Raw genomic sequence first — 15,125 nt, forward strand, 5'->3', positions numbered from 1 at the left:
CGTTGCCCAAACAATAGGAATCTCCCTGGACCGCACTGGGTGAGCGTATCCTCTTTGAAGGTTTACAGTGGTAGACTTTTCAAAATAAACCGTGAAGCCCCATAGGTGAGCCAAACTCAGCCATCATAGGCCCAAGGTCCCCCTCGGGTCCAAGAGATAAAAGAGAATATCTTCTGCAAAGTCTCAACATCCTCTGCTCCAATACGATTACCCTGAAACACAGACCAGCTTTGCAAGACACTGAGCATGGGAACCAAGACCAAATTGAAGAGCAAGGGCATAAGGGGACAACCCTGTCTGACATTATAAGACTCTCCCTGACAGTTACATTAATCAATAATGAGGTAGTAGGAAGAGTATATATAAAAAAAAAAAAAAAAAAACTTTTGATCGGTGACTGATAACTCCCACCTATTCAAAATTTCGTAAAGGTAGGGCTAGGACACCATATCAAATGCCTTATTGGCACCAAGGCTTAGGGCCGAATTCAATTAGAAGCAAAAAGCCACGATCATGCGTGGTTTTCGCCTTTTTCCGAAGTATCGCCCTATTCAATTCCAGGACGTTTTCACCTAGGTGAAAAAATTCCATAGACAAAAACAGGCGAAAAAGTTTTTCCACCAAAAGGCAGGAGAAAAGAAGTGCAAAATCCTTATTTTGGGGTAAAAATGTTGGGACTTAAGGCCTGTTTCAGACCCGCTCGCTAGCGCTGAGGGCTCGCAAGCGGGTCGATGGTGCCTTAGTGAGCATGCGCACGACGGAGGGAGCTCCGTCGTGCGCATGTGCGAGACCCGCTTAGCGACGGCCAAGCCGTCGCTATGGGTCTCGCACCAAAGGGGGCGTGCTGTCGATGGTGAGTCAGCCCACGTGGGAACTGTCAGTTGCCGGAGCCAATCAGCGGGCGCTCTACAGTGAGTGCTGCCGCTGATTGGCTGACGGGACTGCAATGCCCAGTGAAGTGCCGGTAGCTGCCATTCGGGAGCTATCTGTATGTGTGGCAGCACACATACAGATAGCTGTGTTGCGTGAATCGGCTAAATGCGTTTTTGTTTTTTTTAAATCTCATGGATTACTGCGGAGACCAGCGCTGGATGTAGGAGAGTATGAAATCTTCCTTACAGGGCCAAATTTGAAGGATCTCTACTGGAGAAGGGGACAGAAACTTCTGGTATAGGTAAGTATGTGTGAATGGGTAGGTGTATGTAATAAACTTATACTGGGCACGGTGTGTGTGTTTTGTCTTTTATTAACTATTTATTTTACAGTGAAATTACAGGTGCCGCATGTCTGCTGGCACTCGTAGTTCCACAAGTGCAAAATGGCAGGCATGCTGGCACTTGTAGTTCCACTTAAAGTACAATAGTGTTACATTATTTGGCCCCCCTATTACCCCCATACTCACCAAGCAAGGGGTATGGGGAAGAGCCCCAGGCTTCAGCGTAAGCCTGTGGTGCTCGGGAGAGGGGGGGGGGGACCCTTTTTTTGGGGGTCCCCGACTCCCCCGAGATCACCGGCTTGCGCTGACCGACTTGGGGTGTAATGCTTTGCACCTGGAGCCACGGTGATTGGGTCTCCGGGCTGTGGCATTACACCCCGGTCGGTTGGGTCTGGTGCTGGTCTTAAATATAGGGGGTACCCCACATCGTTTTTGCCCCCTATATTTAAAACCAGCACTAGTCCCTGCAGCCTGGTGTTGGTTTCTAAAATACGGTGGAACCCTACACATTTTGTTCCCCAGATTTTTAGAAACCACCACTGGCTGGCAAGCCTGGGGCTGGTTTGGCTTTTGGGGGGGGACCTGATGTCATTTTTTTTCTAAATATTTACAGGATAACAAAAATGGGAATTTTTCGGGAAATATTCTAGGGACCCCCCTAATGATGTCTAGACATGGGGGATCACTATGGGTACCCCCATTTTTAACTCCTGAAGGAAGTCGGGGTTTCTAATAGCCACGGCAAGTGCATAATTGCGACTTTTAAGAAAGTGGTGCAGAAGAGCATTTCAAATTTTTTTGGGGGAAAAATAACTATGCCCAGCAAATTTGGGGTACTTGAAAATGGGGGTCAGCATATTTGAAAGTTGCTAAAGAGACTTGAAAAAAATTGTGAAAAACCCACTTGCGCAAGGAGCTGCAATGAAAAAAAAACACGTGGGGCATAATTGGGGACCCCCCCAGAGTAAAGTTCGCTATTTTTTTAACTTTGTTCCCCAACATTTTTTTTGGCCCCCAAATTCAAAGTGCTTTTTTTGGGGTGTCTCGATTTTTTTTTTTTTTTTTTGACACAGATCGTTTCAAGGGGTCATTTTGAAGGGTGCAGGCTATTTTTTTTGAAGCCTGCACCCCTAAACTCCAATTCTGCACTTTTTTTCGCCACCTATTCAGTGGTGAAAAGTTATCCCCGTTTTTTTCAAAGACTTTTCGAACCTGCGAAGTCTTTGAAATTGAATACAGTGTAAAAGCAAAATTGGCGTTAATGACGTCATAGGTGCGAAAACATCGCAAAAATGTTTTCGCTCCCATATTGAATACATACACAGATCTTTCATTACAGTCAGTAAGAAAACCTGATAAGGATACTCCCAACAAGATACAAAGCTGTGAAACTTTTTTGTTTTTTAATGCAAATATAATCAAATTTTATTTATAAACATTTTAAAATATATGACTTGGACCAATTAATTATGTAGCTTATACCCCTTGCAGACTTAAGCCTAAAACCAGTTTCTTGAAACGTGAATGCGCATCAACCAGTGTCTTGCGCATGACTGAATGTGCGACCTGCGTTGACAGTCTCAGGTCCGCAACGACCCGGTTCAAGTGTGAAAGGTGCGACCTGGGTCTTGATGAAAAACTGATTGGCCGGGGGCAATGGCGCTTTGAGATGACATCATCTCCAAGCACCCATTGAATGCTGGAAGAGCCAGGTCACTGCAAGACCCAGGTCAAGTGTGAATGGTGATGACCCGGGAATAACCCAGGTCGCCCCCCTAATCACCTTTTACACCAACCGAATAACCCAGGTTGAGCCTCAGTGTGAACGGCAAAATTACCTGGGACGATTTACCAGGCAATCTTACTCGGGTTGAGAGCAGGGTTGAAAATGGGTTGGTCCCAAGTCATGTGGCAGTGTAAATGGGTGCTAGACGGATTATTTGACCCGCTAGCTCCAAAAGATGCTGATTAGAGCACTGGCAAATGTCGTCATTTGTTAGTGCCCTGCAGAGAGAGACAGCACATGCAGCCATCGCTTGCTTGCCTGCCTAACCTCCTGCACCACAGCAGCCTGACCAACAGCCACAACAGCAGGCAGACACACAGCCTGCACCACAGCCTGACCAGCAGCTACAAATGCAGGCTGATACACAGCCTGCCACAGCCAGAACTGCAGCCTGCCATCATTGCTGCAATGCTGTGAGCAGTCCCCACCTCTCCCTTTTGTGACCTCATCTTTGTCAGTCCTTAAAAAAGTCAATTTTTAATGACATCTATAGGGAAAAGCAGGGATTACCAGGGTTCAGTGTAAACGGGGGCAACACGAGTCGAGATGCAGTGTAAACATGGTCCGAAGCCGGGATTGACGAGTATTCAAATTCCCGGGTCAGACCTGGGATTGACAAGTGTAAACGGGGTGCAAGTGTGAAATGGGTAGCCCAGGGGTAACTTGATAATTCTTATTTTTTGTACTTTAAAGGGGGAGATTTAACCCCGGAACAAGTTACTCGCACCATGCGGGGAAATGCTATTCCATTTAATAGCATTTTCCCTGCAAGGTAAGGTGTTAACACACGTTATCCCACTGCTTTCACGTAAACTAAGGAACCAATGGGTTTTCCCCACTCGTTAACCCCCAGAGGGTGCATTTCTCGCAGCACCTGAAGTTGCAAGCAAAAGTCCACGGATCTGTAATTTAACTCTAATTGAATCTCCCGATATGGGTGATTACTCCACGGCTAATTGGATTCCCCCCACGTTTATATGCACAACATATTGAAACCTTACAAGGCCCATATATCTTGCCTGTAGCAGGGAAATCCCCTGGTCTGTCAATGTCGGGGATCAGAGAAACCCAACATGTTGGACAATCTCAATTCTGGCCAGAAAATAGTCGGAATCTGCAAAACTGGGATTTTTAGCATGTTGCGTCCCCCCCCCCCCGATGGATCATGGATGTGCGGCGTTTTTGATCGCCAATCGGCATTGGCAGAACATGGAAATGGACCGTATATGTATGACCCGCTTTACTTCAATCTACAATTATTGTTAATTCCTTTGTCAGATTTAGAAAACTTAAATAACAATAACAAAGCAACATCTGTAAAATTTGAAGAACAGGCACGCACTGCTTTGTTGATCCCATTTTCACCGAAAGGCTTTATTAGCTGAGTTAGTCGCACAGAGGTAAAGAGAAGAGCTCATTAGCTGTGTGTACAATAAATCATATAAGCCTGGCATGACAGAGGGTCATTCCTAAGTGAGGGAAACAATACCCTGGAGCTTTAACAGCGATTTCTCTTGTACAGTGGACAGCACAGAATTACTTTAGACAGGAGCAAGCTCATCAGTTTTTTAATGTGGGATGTAGACAGACAGTGGTAGTAATGTGCGCTTACCATTTCCAGCGCTTTAACATATCACAAATCAAAATTATATGGCACAACTATGCTACCCCACTCACTTTAATATCCCATGATATAAGTTTAACAAGTGCGGACACAAGACAGGTTCAATCGGAAGATTAAAAACTAGTAATGCTGCATACACACGGGACGATTTTCCTGAACGATAACGTTCAACGATAAATCGTTCATCTTTATGCAGTAAACGATCGACCAACGATGCACGTTCCCGCATGGACGATAAAGATATCTTTCATCGTCTATGCATGCCGGCCAACTTGGACGATATCGTCAACTTCGCCTGTTCAGAGATGTGGCAGGATGACTCACCGAAAAATATATCTTTGAATGATATCTTTGAAGTCGTTGGTGGTATAAATCGTTCCGTGTGTATCCTTGCACAGTCTTCACATGACATGTATTTTACGAAGTGTCAGAAATGTAAACAAATAAGGAGTTGTAGTGGGATGTAATGTGGTGGGATGTGAAGTAGATGACGCAGAATTATTACTAATTCACTGGTTTCTGATTAATGCAATGTTCACTCTTGGGGATGAAATCTCATGAGTTTAATCTCTTAAATAAACAAAATGCGATTTTACCACATATAAATTATACTTGTTCCAATGAGCATTTCCTGCCTGGAATCGCCACCTCAGACCTCTAAAGGGAGCAATTAATCGCTCAACCCATTAAACTCTGTGGAGGAAGTTAATCATCTAATGTTCACACAAGGCGACTAAACTGCGCATTGAGTGACTGAAGGAGATCACATCACTACAAAGTAATGAGAAAAAAAAAAAAAAAGACAACCCGCACTTATATTGGTTACAGGACTGATTTCTTGATAAAATGACAATCTACTCTTAGGATAAAATATATGATTATGAATAGTAAAAGGTGGTTGATGCAGTGACATTTTCTGTGTGTTCAAGGGAATAAAAGTCCAATATTCCAAACTCACCCTCCCAAGGGGTCACATTTGGTGCTAGCTCATAGATAATGGGGGGGGGGGGGGGCTTACTGTATGAAATGTGACTGCTTTTGCTATGTATATGTAGATAAATAATACTGGTTAGGGATGCATGTTAGAACTAATCTTAGACATTAACACACACACACACAACCACCCCCCCCCCCCCCCCCCAATAACAGTTTATAAGTGGCCTGGAACAATATATTTAATACATACAATAGGTCAACAATGTCACTGTCAGTAGTACGATACTACTTAAAGCATTTTAACAGTGGTGTCAGTATAATTTGAATTATGCTGTTACAGCAGCTTGTTTCAAATTACACTGACGACAGTTAAAATGCTTTAAATGTGTCTACATTGTGGTGCCGGCTTAGCGAATTGTTGTCAGTGTCGCTCTCAACCAAATGACTGCATACCCAATACTGATATTGTATAACCATTTTGACTCCCAATGCTTAGAGTATAACGCTTCTGAAATAAATAGAAAAACAATGGTTTACTGGAACAAACTATATGAACCTACATATCTGACAACAGGAAGCAAACTTGTAAAAAAACAAAAATGCTTTAGGAGGACAGCAGGCCAAAATGATTGAAATAAGTAGAAATTCTGTATCTGGAGATAGCACCAGCACTATAATGACTATTATGGGAACATTTCATTACAGGAATGCTCAGTGAGACAAATAGAATTTGCATGTGAGCTGTCAGTCCAAAACATTCATAATCATTATGTAAATAAATACTAAATGTACAGTAGAAGAAATAGAAAGAAAAGAAAAGAAAAAAAAAAAAAAAAGGAGAACAGGACTTGTTATCCCTATTACCATCAATCCCACAGATTATGTTTATTTTTTTTAAACACAAACCCAAACGAACCCTTTACAAAACACTTTCACCATTTGTAGCAGTTGTTCCGCTGAATGAGAATAATTAGCACTACGCTGCTGAGATGCTTCTGGCTCATATGAAGATCTAGAGTTATTGGTGTTTTCCTTCAAGCTTTACAGTAATGTGGCTTAAATAAATCACCCTAATAGTCACATACTTCCCTGGTTTTAACATTCAGAGCACTATATACATTAAAAATCAAACAGGGAAAAAAAAAAAGTACATGGACATACATAATATCATGGAACCAGCAAAAGGCTGCATTCACATTCCAGCCAAATAAATAAGTCTGACATATATCTCATTTCCCAAAATAGGACTATAGATTGGTTTTTCCTTTTCCATGATCTCTAAAAATATAAGCTATATTTCTGCAAAGCATTACAACTTTGCAATCTTGTTTCACAGTGATGTGATATTTCCATGCAAAAAGTCAGATTAATTTACCCAGGACTGTAACTAGGGTGGTGTGACCTGTGTCATGCCACAGGGCACCACTGGGTAGGGGCCGCTATTCAGGCCTGTCCATTTTCTGTATATTATCATTCTCACTTGTATCTTCTTTTATCCCCTGCATCTCCAGGCCTCTCCCATCTCTTCCCTGTCCCTTCCTCATGAGGTCATGCCCCTTTTCCTGGTGCTTTATGTCCCCATTTAAAAAATAGGGCACCAAAAAGTCTAGTTACAGCTCTGAATTTACCTATTATAAAAGTTTTACAATGTGAGAAATAAATTAAACACATACTTTACCAAGCAAATTAGAAATAACTTAATATCCGTTAGATGTAAAAAGTGCATCAAACAATACAGTAGAAAGACAATTTTCTAATCCAATTTGTATTGAGGGTAGTGTGGAAAAGCAGTTTTACACATAATTGAACATGTATTAAGCTATGGGCGCAATTCAATTGTTTTAGCGCGCCGGATCTCCCGTCTAAAGTGACGGGAGATCGCGGGGCGCTATTCATTTGATGCAGATCTTCACATAGATCACACCCAAAGAGGTTGGTTTAGCCATGTAAAATGGTTACACTCGGCCACAGTGCTGGGCGCGATCGTGAAAAAAGTGCTGTTTGGGTGCCCAAATGGGTCACCTTTCGTGCATTTCAACTAGCCACCCCCAGGGGTGCGAGATGAAATGCTGGCGCCGGCAGCTGATCATGCCCGACAGGAGCAACAGTTTAATAGCTCCGTCAGGCTCGAAGTGGGCCGAACCAATTGAATTACGCCCTATGTGTCTGTTCTCCTTTTCACTATTGGACAATATAATGTTGTTATGGGCTGATATGCCAAACACATTTTTTGGTTCCTGTAGATTGTGTCCCAGTGTAAATCTAGTGACTACTGACTGCACATATTAAAGCGAAAGTAACAATATAACACCACTATCAACGCACAAAGATATTCATGTCATACCCAGCCAAATAAACACCTGACCAAATAGGCCTGCCCTATGACACCATGAACTAACTATTCCCCATTACTTGGTGTAACATAGCATGTGCAGCACACACAGACCCCATAGCCAGCAGAGGGGCACTATACTGATCACAGAAGGCAGCCAGGAAGGCTATTAGTGACTAGGGAAGCAATGTTACCCCCATACCATAATCTGGCTGAGGAGGGACATGAGAATACATGGATCTAGTGACAGTAAGATTTTTGTTTGTCACTGGAAGTTGGAATTGATGGTGGGCCCCGGCAGTGACAGGAAGGGCCCCTGTGTGCACAGAGTAACAATGCAGCTGCGCCTGGAAGAAGGGGGCAGCCGCCAGCACAGCACACATACAGAGCCGCAGCATGGGAGGCATGCCGCCGTGTGTGTGCGCGGCCGGGGCTCCCCGCACAGGGCACACATATACACACACAGCTGTGGCATTATAACCCCCCAGTACTCACAGGGCAGCGGGCGCTGCTGGTCACACACAGGGATGCGATGCAGGCCGGATACAGCGCTGTTTGTGGGGGATCTTCCGGTCTCCGTAGAGCCAGCACCGAGCTGCTACTGCTCCTCCTGCTCCCAGGTTCTGATCGGTGTCCCGGGCCGCTAGGTGTACCGGCGCTGCAGTGTCATGACCCCGACACATCACCGGAATCTGCACACAACATGGCTCCCGAGCCCCGGGGCAGTCTAATGCAGAGCTGCTCTCCTCTGTCCCGTATCCGTCCTGCTGCACGGGTCACACGGCGCTGTGACAACCGCTGCTCCGTATCCCGGGGCCAACACAACTGACGCCTCCAGCACCGGATCACACTCCCTAGGCGGCGGCGGCAGCAGCAAGATCCTGGCTGCTCCCTCTCCTCCGCTTCTTTCCTATTTTTTTTTTTTTTTTTTTGAACGCAGTAACAGCAGCTCCGCCCCCTTCTGACACCACACTAACAATAGCGCCCCCTGCTGTACCCAGCGCTCACTGCACTCGGTACACACATGGATGTCACATTTACAACTGCGCAGTGTTTCATATACTATACATGTAACCCACAGGTTCTCAGACTCGGTCCTCAGGACCCCAAACAGTGCATGTTTTCCAGGTCTTTCACAGAATCACAAGTGAGATAATTAGCTCTTCCTGTGGATCTTTTAAAATGTGTCAGTGAGTAATGACTATACCTGTGCACCTGCTGGGTGACCTGCAAAAAGTGAACTGTGTGGGGTCCTGAGGACCGAGTTTGAGAACCCCTGATATAACCAATATGCTTTAATCCGCGAATCTCAACTGTCTCTAGTGCCCTAGAAGTAAGTGACCACACTGCTTGAATTAAAAACAAAATCATACATACACAAACACATCCATAACATTTATTCAGCCATAATATTAAAGCCAGACAGATTAAATGAATAACATTGATTATTATAAACAGTTATTATTAACAGTTGCTTATTTAGCGCAGTATATTCAGTTGCGTTTTACAGTTGGCAACAAACATTAATAGAACAAGTCTGGGTAATAACAGAAAGACATAGAGGTAGGGGCAGAACTATGGGAGATTATGGAGGCGCCTGCCTCTGGGCTCAGGGACTGAAGGGGTACCTCCTCCAGTGCTCACAATATATTCCCCCACTTAGGGCTATAACTATGGACCATATTCAATTAGCGTCGAAAAGCCGTTTTGCCGGGGGGGGGGTTCGCCAATGATGTAATTTTCGATACTCTGCAATTATCCCCGTATTCAATTCCATTGACTTTTTACAGGTACGAAAAGTCAATGGGAAAAATCAGCGATAAGTTTTTAACTATGAATTGGTGTCGAGAACTAGTTCCAAATTGGGGTTTTGCTGTGCAACATTGCGGGAACCCCCTAGAACCCCTTGGACAGTCCCCCAAAGCTTAACTGTGTAAAACAAAAAACACTGGACACCCCAAAAAAGTACTTTCGTTTTGGGGGCGAAAAAAAAAAAGTTGGGGGATAAACTTTAAAACTAGTGAACTAGACTCAGGGGGATCCCCAAGTATTCCCCAGGTGTTTTTTTAATTGCAGGTGGTTGCGGAAGGTGCATTTTTCATGATTTTTAAAAGTTAACTTTAGCCACTTAAAAATATGCTTGCACCCATTTTTAGGTACCCCAGATTTAATGGGATTACTTATTTAAGAAATAAAAAAAACGTTGCTAAATGCTATTCTTCACCCCTTATCCAAAGACGCTAAAGTGCACCTATTGAGACCGTTTAAACACCCCAAATACCTTCAGCAGGGCTATTCAGGGGTACCCATGGTAAACCCCCATGTCAGAGCATCTTTTGGGGGGGGCGAGGCTGATTTCCCAAAAAATCACAGCACTTTTCGCCTGTTTCAGATTAACCGCCTACCGTTTATGCCGATATGGAATTGAATACGGGGATAAGCTGGCATGAGCACGATACTTTGTACCTCTGAAAAGCGGTGATGACGGCGAAAAGTCCATCAATGGACTTTTCGCTCCTAATTTAATATGGCCCTATGTATCCAGAGTGTACCGTCACGGCCGCCCAATACATGGCACTTCTTCCCGGCACCCGAGAACCCACCATACACGTGTGGAGAGTTTCGTGCCACACCATCAGCTGCTGCCTCTGTCTATCTATATCCTGTCCCTACTCATTCGTGTCGCTGCTCCTCAGCTTCTTATATCAGTGTGACACATCCAGTGCCCCCCTCATCCACAACTCTCTGTCTTATTCCTCCCTGGTGGCAGCACTAGCCTCGGCTTGGACCAGTCCCGATGCTTCCAATCACCGACAGCCCTAGCCATGGACTTGTGCAGCAGTCCTGATGCCCCCCACACCCACAACTCTGTGTCCGACTCCTGCCTGGCGGCAGCCCTAGTCCTGAGTGGCTGGCCCGAGGGTAAGCATGGCTGCAGATCTTCCAGGAGCTGGATGTCAACAAGAATGCATCAAATGGAGCTGCAGATAAGAGGGCATGGGAGGCAGGGGCCTGGGGCACCAGTGACTAAGTCTGGGGGGCAGACCTTTGGTGAGCAACTTACCGGCATGTGATGCAGTCGGCAGTAGACTGGACATTTTGTAATTTGTAGTCCCACCACATTGGCAGTCTTACAGTATCTTGATTTAAACTCCTCAAAGCCACCACATCAGGTGGTTTTCTCCTCCATGGGGGGTATCAGGAGGGCTCCCCACACCACATCAGGTGGCTTTCGCATACATCAGGAGGACTCCGAGCCTCATGCTAATTGCACCATACAGGTCACTATCTTATCTGTGACTCGTGCATACAGATGTGCCCACATACTGAACATCTATCCTACTTTTGACACTTAACACGTGAGCGCAGAGTGACTCGGTAGCGCTGAGCATCTTTGTCCCTTCACATGTGTCTTATTAGCACAGCGATGCGAATAGGACGCACAACCAACTTCTGATTAAAATCATCTGTGGCATGCCTATATTCTATTTTCCACTGTGGCTGTATCTGCATGCAAAACACTATGTTACAGTGTCAGTGGCTGTGATGGGGGGGCACCAAATTATAACTTGCCTCCGGGCATCTGGGATGAATTTACGCCACTGCATAGAGGTATGAGAGCTCTGCACGAAAGCTAACAATTTATAGGGAAATAGGCATTGATACACAAGGATAGGTGGGTGCAACCTATTGCATAAGGGTCCAGCCAGATTGCAGAGGTTCTTGGTGGGCTGTATGATCCAGTTGCTCAGAGGATATGAAAGTGAAGAAAGAGAAAATATGTAGATTGATGTGTCGACTGTATAGGGGGGATGTAATTGGTTAGGATAGCTTGTGCAGGTTATGTGGGTGGTTCTGGAGCTTGATAAACTTGTCTAAAGAGATGAGTTTTCATGGAACGCTTGAAGGTTTCGAGACTAGAGGAAAGTGTGGCCAATAAAAATCCTGTAAGCGATAATGGAAGCAGGTAATGCATGTGGATGACAGAAGCAGATCTTGTGCAGAGCGGAGAGTTGTGTTGGGAGATATTTTGAGATAAGTGAAAAGATGTATGTTGGTATGGTTTGGTTAATAGATTAATGTGTAATTAAACGTATTTTGTATTGAATATGGTAGAAAACTGGTAACCAATGGAAGGACTGAGAGAGCGGAGCAGCAGACGAACGTTTAGTGAGGAAGATCAGCCTTGCTGCTACATTCAAAATGGTTTGCAGTGGCGAGAGTCTGTTTTGAGGAAAAGGTTCCAGTTAGGAGACTATTGCAATAATCATCGCGGGTATGATTTTTAGATGCATGTAACATGATTTGGAGACATATTGAATGTGGGGAACAAACAGAGGACAGTTCAGAGTCAAGAATGACACCTAGGTAACAAGCTTGTGTGGTGGGTTTGATTGTTGAGTTATCAACAGTGATAGCGATATCAGGTTGGTAACTACTATTTGCCAGTGGAAATATTAATAATTCTGTTTTGGAAATGTTAAGTTTGATGTGGTAAGAAGACATCCAAGATGAAATAGCAGAGAAATTCAGTAATGCGGACCAATTCAGATGGTGACAAATCTGAGTACAACATGTAGCTTTGAGTAACATCCGCATACAGGACCTGATTTAGAGATATAGGTTCATCTGATGATGAACATACAGTACATCTCCAATGTTTATGGGCCTGCGCAGGACCCATTCTACGCATGTGGTGCAGGACCGGTCCTGTGATTATGCTCTCAGACTCTCCCAAGTCACAGCTTGAATGACATGCTGTGGCGTATGGGGGGTGGAGCTGGGGCGTGGCTGGTCCCCCTTCCCAGAATGGGGGCGTCTCCCCTTTTCTTTTAAAGGGATGAGGCCTGGGTCGGTGGATGCAGATTACTGGTTTCTTTCGTGAACAGCACCCGGTCAGGTTGCAGGAAGCTTCAGCTCCCACAGCCTGACCAAGAGAGCGATCATCGGTCGCGATGGTGATCCCAGTCTGCGATGTCAGTTGCAGTGCTGAGATCACAAATTCAGCAAGGAGGTGTCAACACCTACTTCTGTATTTGTATCAGAGATGGATGGATTTGCACAGCTGCTTGTGTGCGGCTCTGCAAATCCGTCCATCTCTGAATAATGGCCAAATATAATACTGAAATCTGAAGAAGCTGCTAAGTTTGACAAGAGATGTGGTATAGATTGAGAAAGCAGAGGACGAAGGACAGAGCCTTGAGGTACTCAAACTGATAGAGGTAGTGAACAGGAGGTGTATTCAAAGAAACAAACACTAAAGAGTAATTAGATACAATAGGTTGGATGAGAACCAGGATAGGGCTGTGTCCTGAAGATCTAGGAATTGTAGTGTTTGTATGAGAAGATAGTGGTCAACAGTGTCAAATGCAGCAGAGATCTAGAAGAATAAGACATTAGCAATGGCCTTTAGACTTAGCAGTGATCAGAACATTCACTACTTCAGTCAATGATGTCTCAGTGGAGTGTTGGGAACAAAAACCTGACTGAAGTGGATCCAACAAGTTGTATGAGTGAAGAGAGTGTGTGAGGCAAGTGTAGGCAAGTATCTCAAGTAGTTTGGAGGGACAAGGGAGATGGGATGGTAATTTGATTATCTCGTTACAATGGCATCTGTCAAGGAGTGGGATATATTAGTGAACACTCAATTCTTGAAGTTGATGTGTTGGAAGCAGGAAAAATGGGCAAGCGTAAAGCTTGGTACACATTTTATTGATCAGGTTCACTTTAGGTTGATCAGGTTCACTTTATCTCTAGCCAAGGCTTAGTAAATAGACCCCTATATAATTTCTTATCACCATTTATCATGGCAATACGAAATTATGTGCTGCCAGTATTTATCAAGAATCACATGCAGGGACAGGAGTTCTGGTAGGAGCCCGTCCCTGCAAAGTGTAAAAGTAAAGTCATCGCATAAGAAATCTTGTTACTTTCAGTTTCTGGAGCTACAGGGATCCTACGGATTCACCCCCTAGTACTTTTTGCAGAGTGTAACCTATAGGCTACAACATACATACCTAATCTCCCGGGAATTGCGGGAGGCTCCCGATTTTTCGGGTAACCCCCCGTTACACCGTAAGAGTAGGCATATCTCCCACATCCCTTTAAATTAATTTATCTTAATTGTGTGATGTCCCGATTTTTTGAACCTGGATTCTCTTCACAGTAAATACTTTGTGTGATAGGTAGAGAATATGTAATCCAGTAGTGATGAACATGTGGGGACATAAACATAAAACAATCTAGTGCAGACGTTTTCAACAACAAATAACAAAGTGTGTATAATCCACTGAAATATGCAATAATCCAATGTTGGGAGGTGGATATCTGGGAGTGTACAACGTGAACCAGTCGTATTATATATGGTCCACTCAGTTATGCATTACCCATATATGAATAATGGATAGTAGAAACAGTCACGCTTAAAACAGGAAAATTATTTTCCAAGGTAAGGAATACTTTAATAAGATATATCCAGCAATTTTCACAGCTGGTACATCCAAAAAAAGGTGAAGATAGCTTCCTACCAGAATCCGGTGGTTTATAGTGCATATAAGAGTAGTCTCTGAAGGGAATCCAGGTTCAAAAAATCGGGACATCACACAATTAAGAAGTAATTTAAAGTGAGCTCAGAATGGTATTCTCCAAATATTTGTTTTCATTAATGTTTTTCTGGTGAGGATAACACCAAAGAGATTAGTACTATTCTTTAGCAGCTCTTTTAGCGCAATTACTGTATTGGCAGATATCAATTTTTATATCTTTATATCTCCCACATCTCACCCACTTCCTAGTGAAGTGGGCAGGATTAGGAGATTTTACCTGTAAAATTCAGGTCCGTATGAAAGGGGCGGAGTTAAATGGTGCAAATCGCATCATTTAGCCCAGTCCCCTGCGCACAGACCCACAAATCGCAAGGGGGTTTCTGTAAAGGGGACAGGGCTTAATGATGTCTAACATCTGGCCACGCCCCCCAAAGAGGAGAGCAGCAGGTCCCCCTCCTGCTATTCCCAGGGAGCTGCCCAGGAATGTCGGTAAGTATGGGCAACAATGGCTAGAGCCATCTTCAGCTGGCATTAGCTTCGAGAACTTGGTAACTTTGCCAATAGAGCAGCCCCTATAGTAACCTATGGGGGGCTGCTTTTACGATTGAAAATGGGAGGCTGCAGCAGACATCTCTGATATCTGCTGGGGATCACTGTAGATAAATTTGAGGGATACTTAAGAGTTG

The 15,125-nt window shown here is 44.2% G+C and overlaps 1 protein-coding gene across 5 annotated transcripts in view; it reads right to left on the reverse strand.

Annotated features, from left to right (window-relative positions):
* The window catches only part of CDK17 (cyclin dependent kinase 17), a 192,146-nt gene extending 183,331 nt beyond the window's left edge, over window positions 1–8,815 (reverse strand). For all 5 annotated transcript variants that reach the window (XM_088454359.1, XM_088454356.1, XM_088454357.1 and 2 more), the window contains exon 1: window positions 8,390–8,815. The gene's annotated coding sequence lies outside the window, so the exon portion shown is untranslated. The remainder of the gene's footprint in view (window positions 1–8,389) is intronic.
* Window positions 8,816–15,125: the final 6,310 nt, after the last annotated feature.

Source organism: Taudactylus pleione, unplaced genomic scaffold (assembly GCF_031769625.1).
Source record: "Taudactylus pleione unplaced genomic scaffold, aTauple2 ptg000040l, whole genome shotgun sequence".
NCBI classification, from domain to species: Eukaryota; Metazoa; Chordata; class Amphibia; order Anura; family Myobatrachidae; genus Taudactylus; species Taudactylus pleione.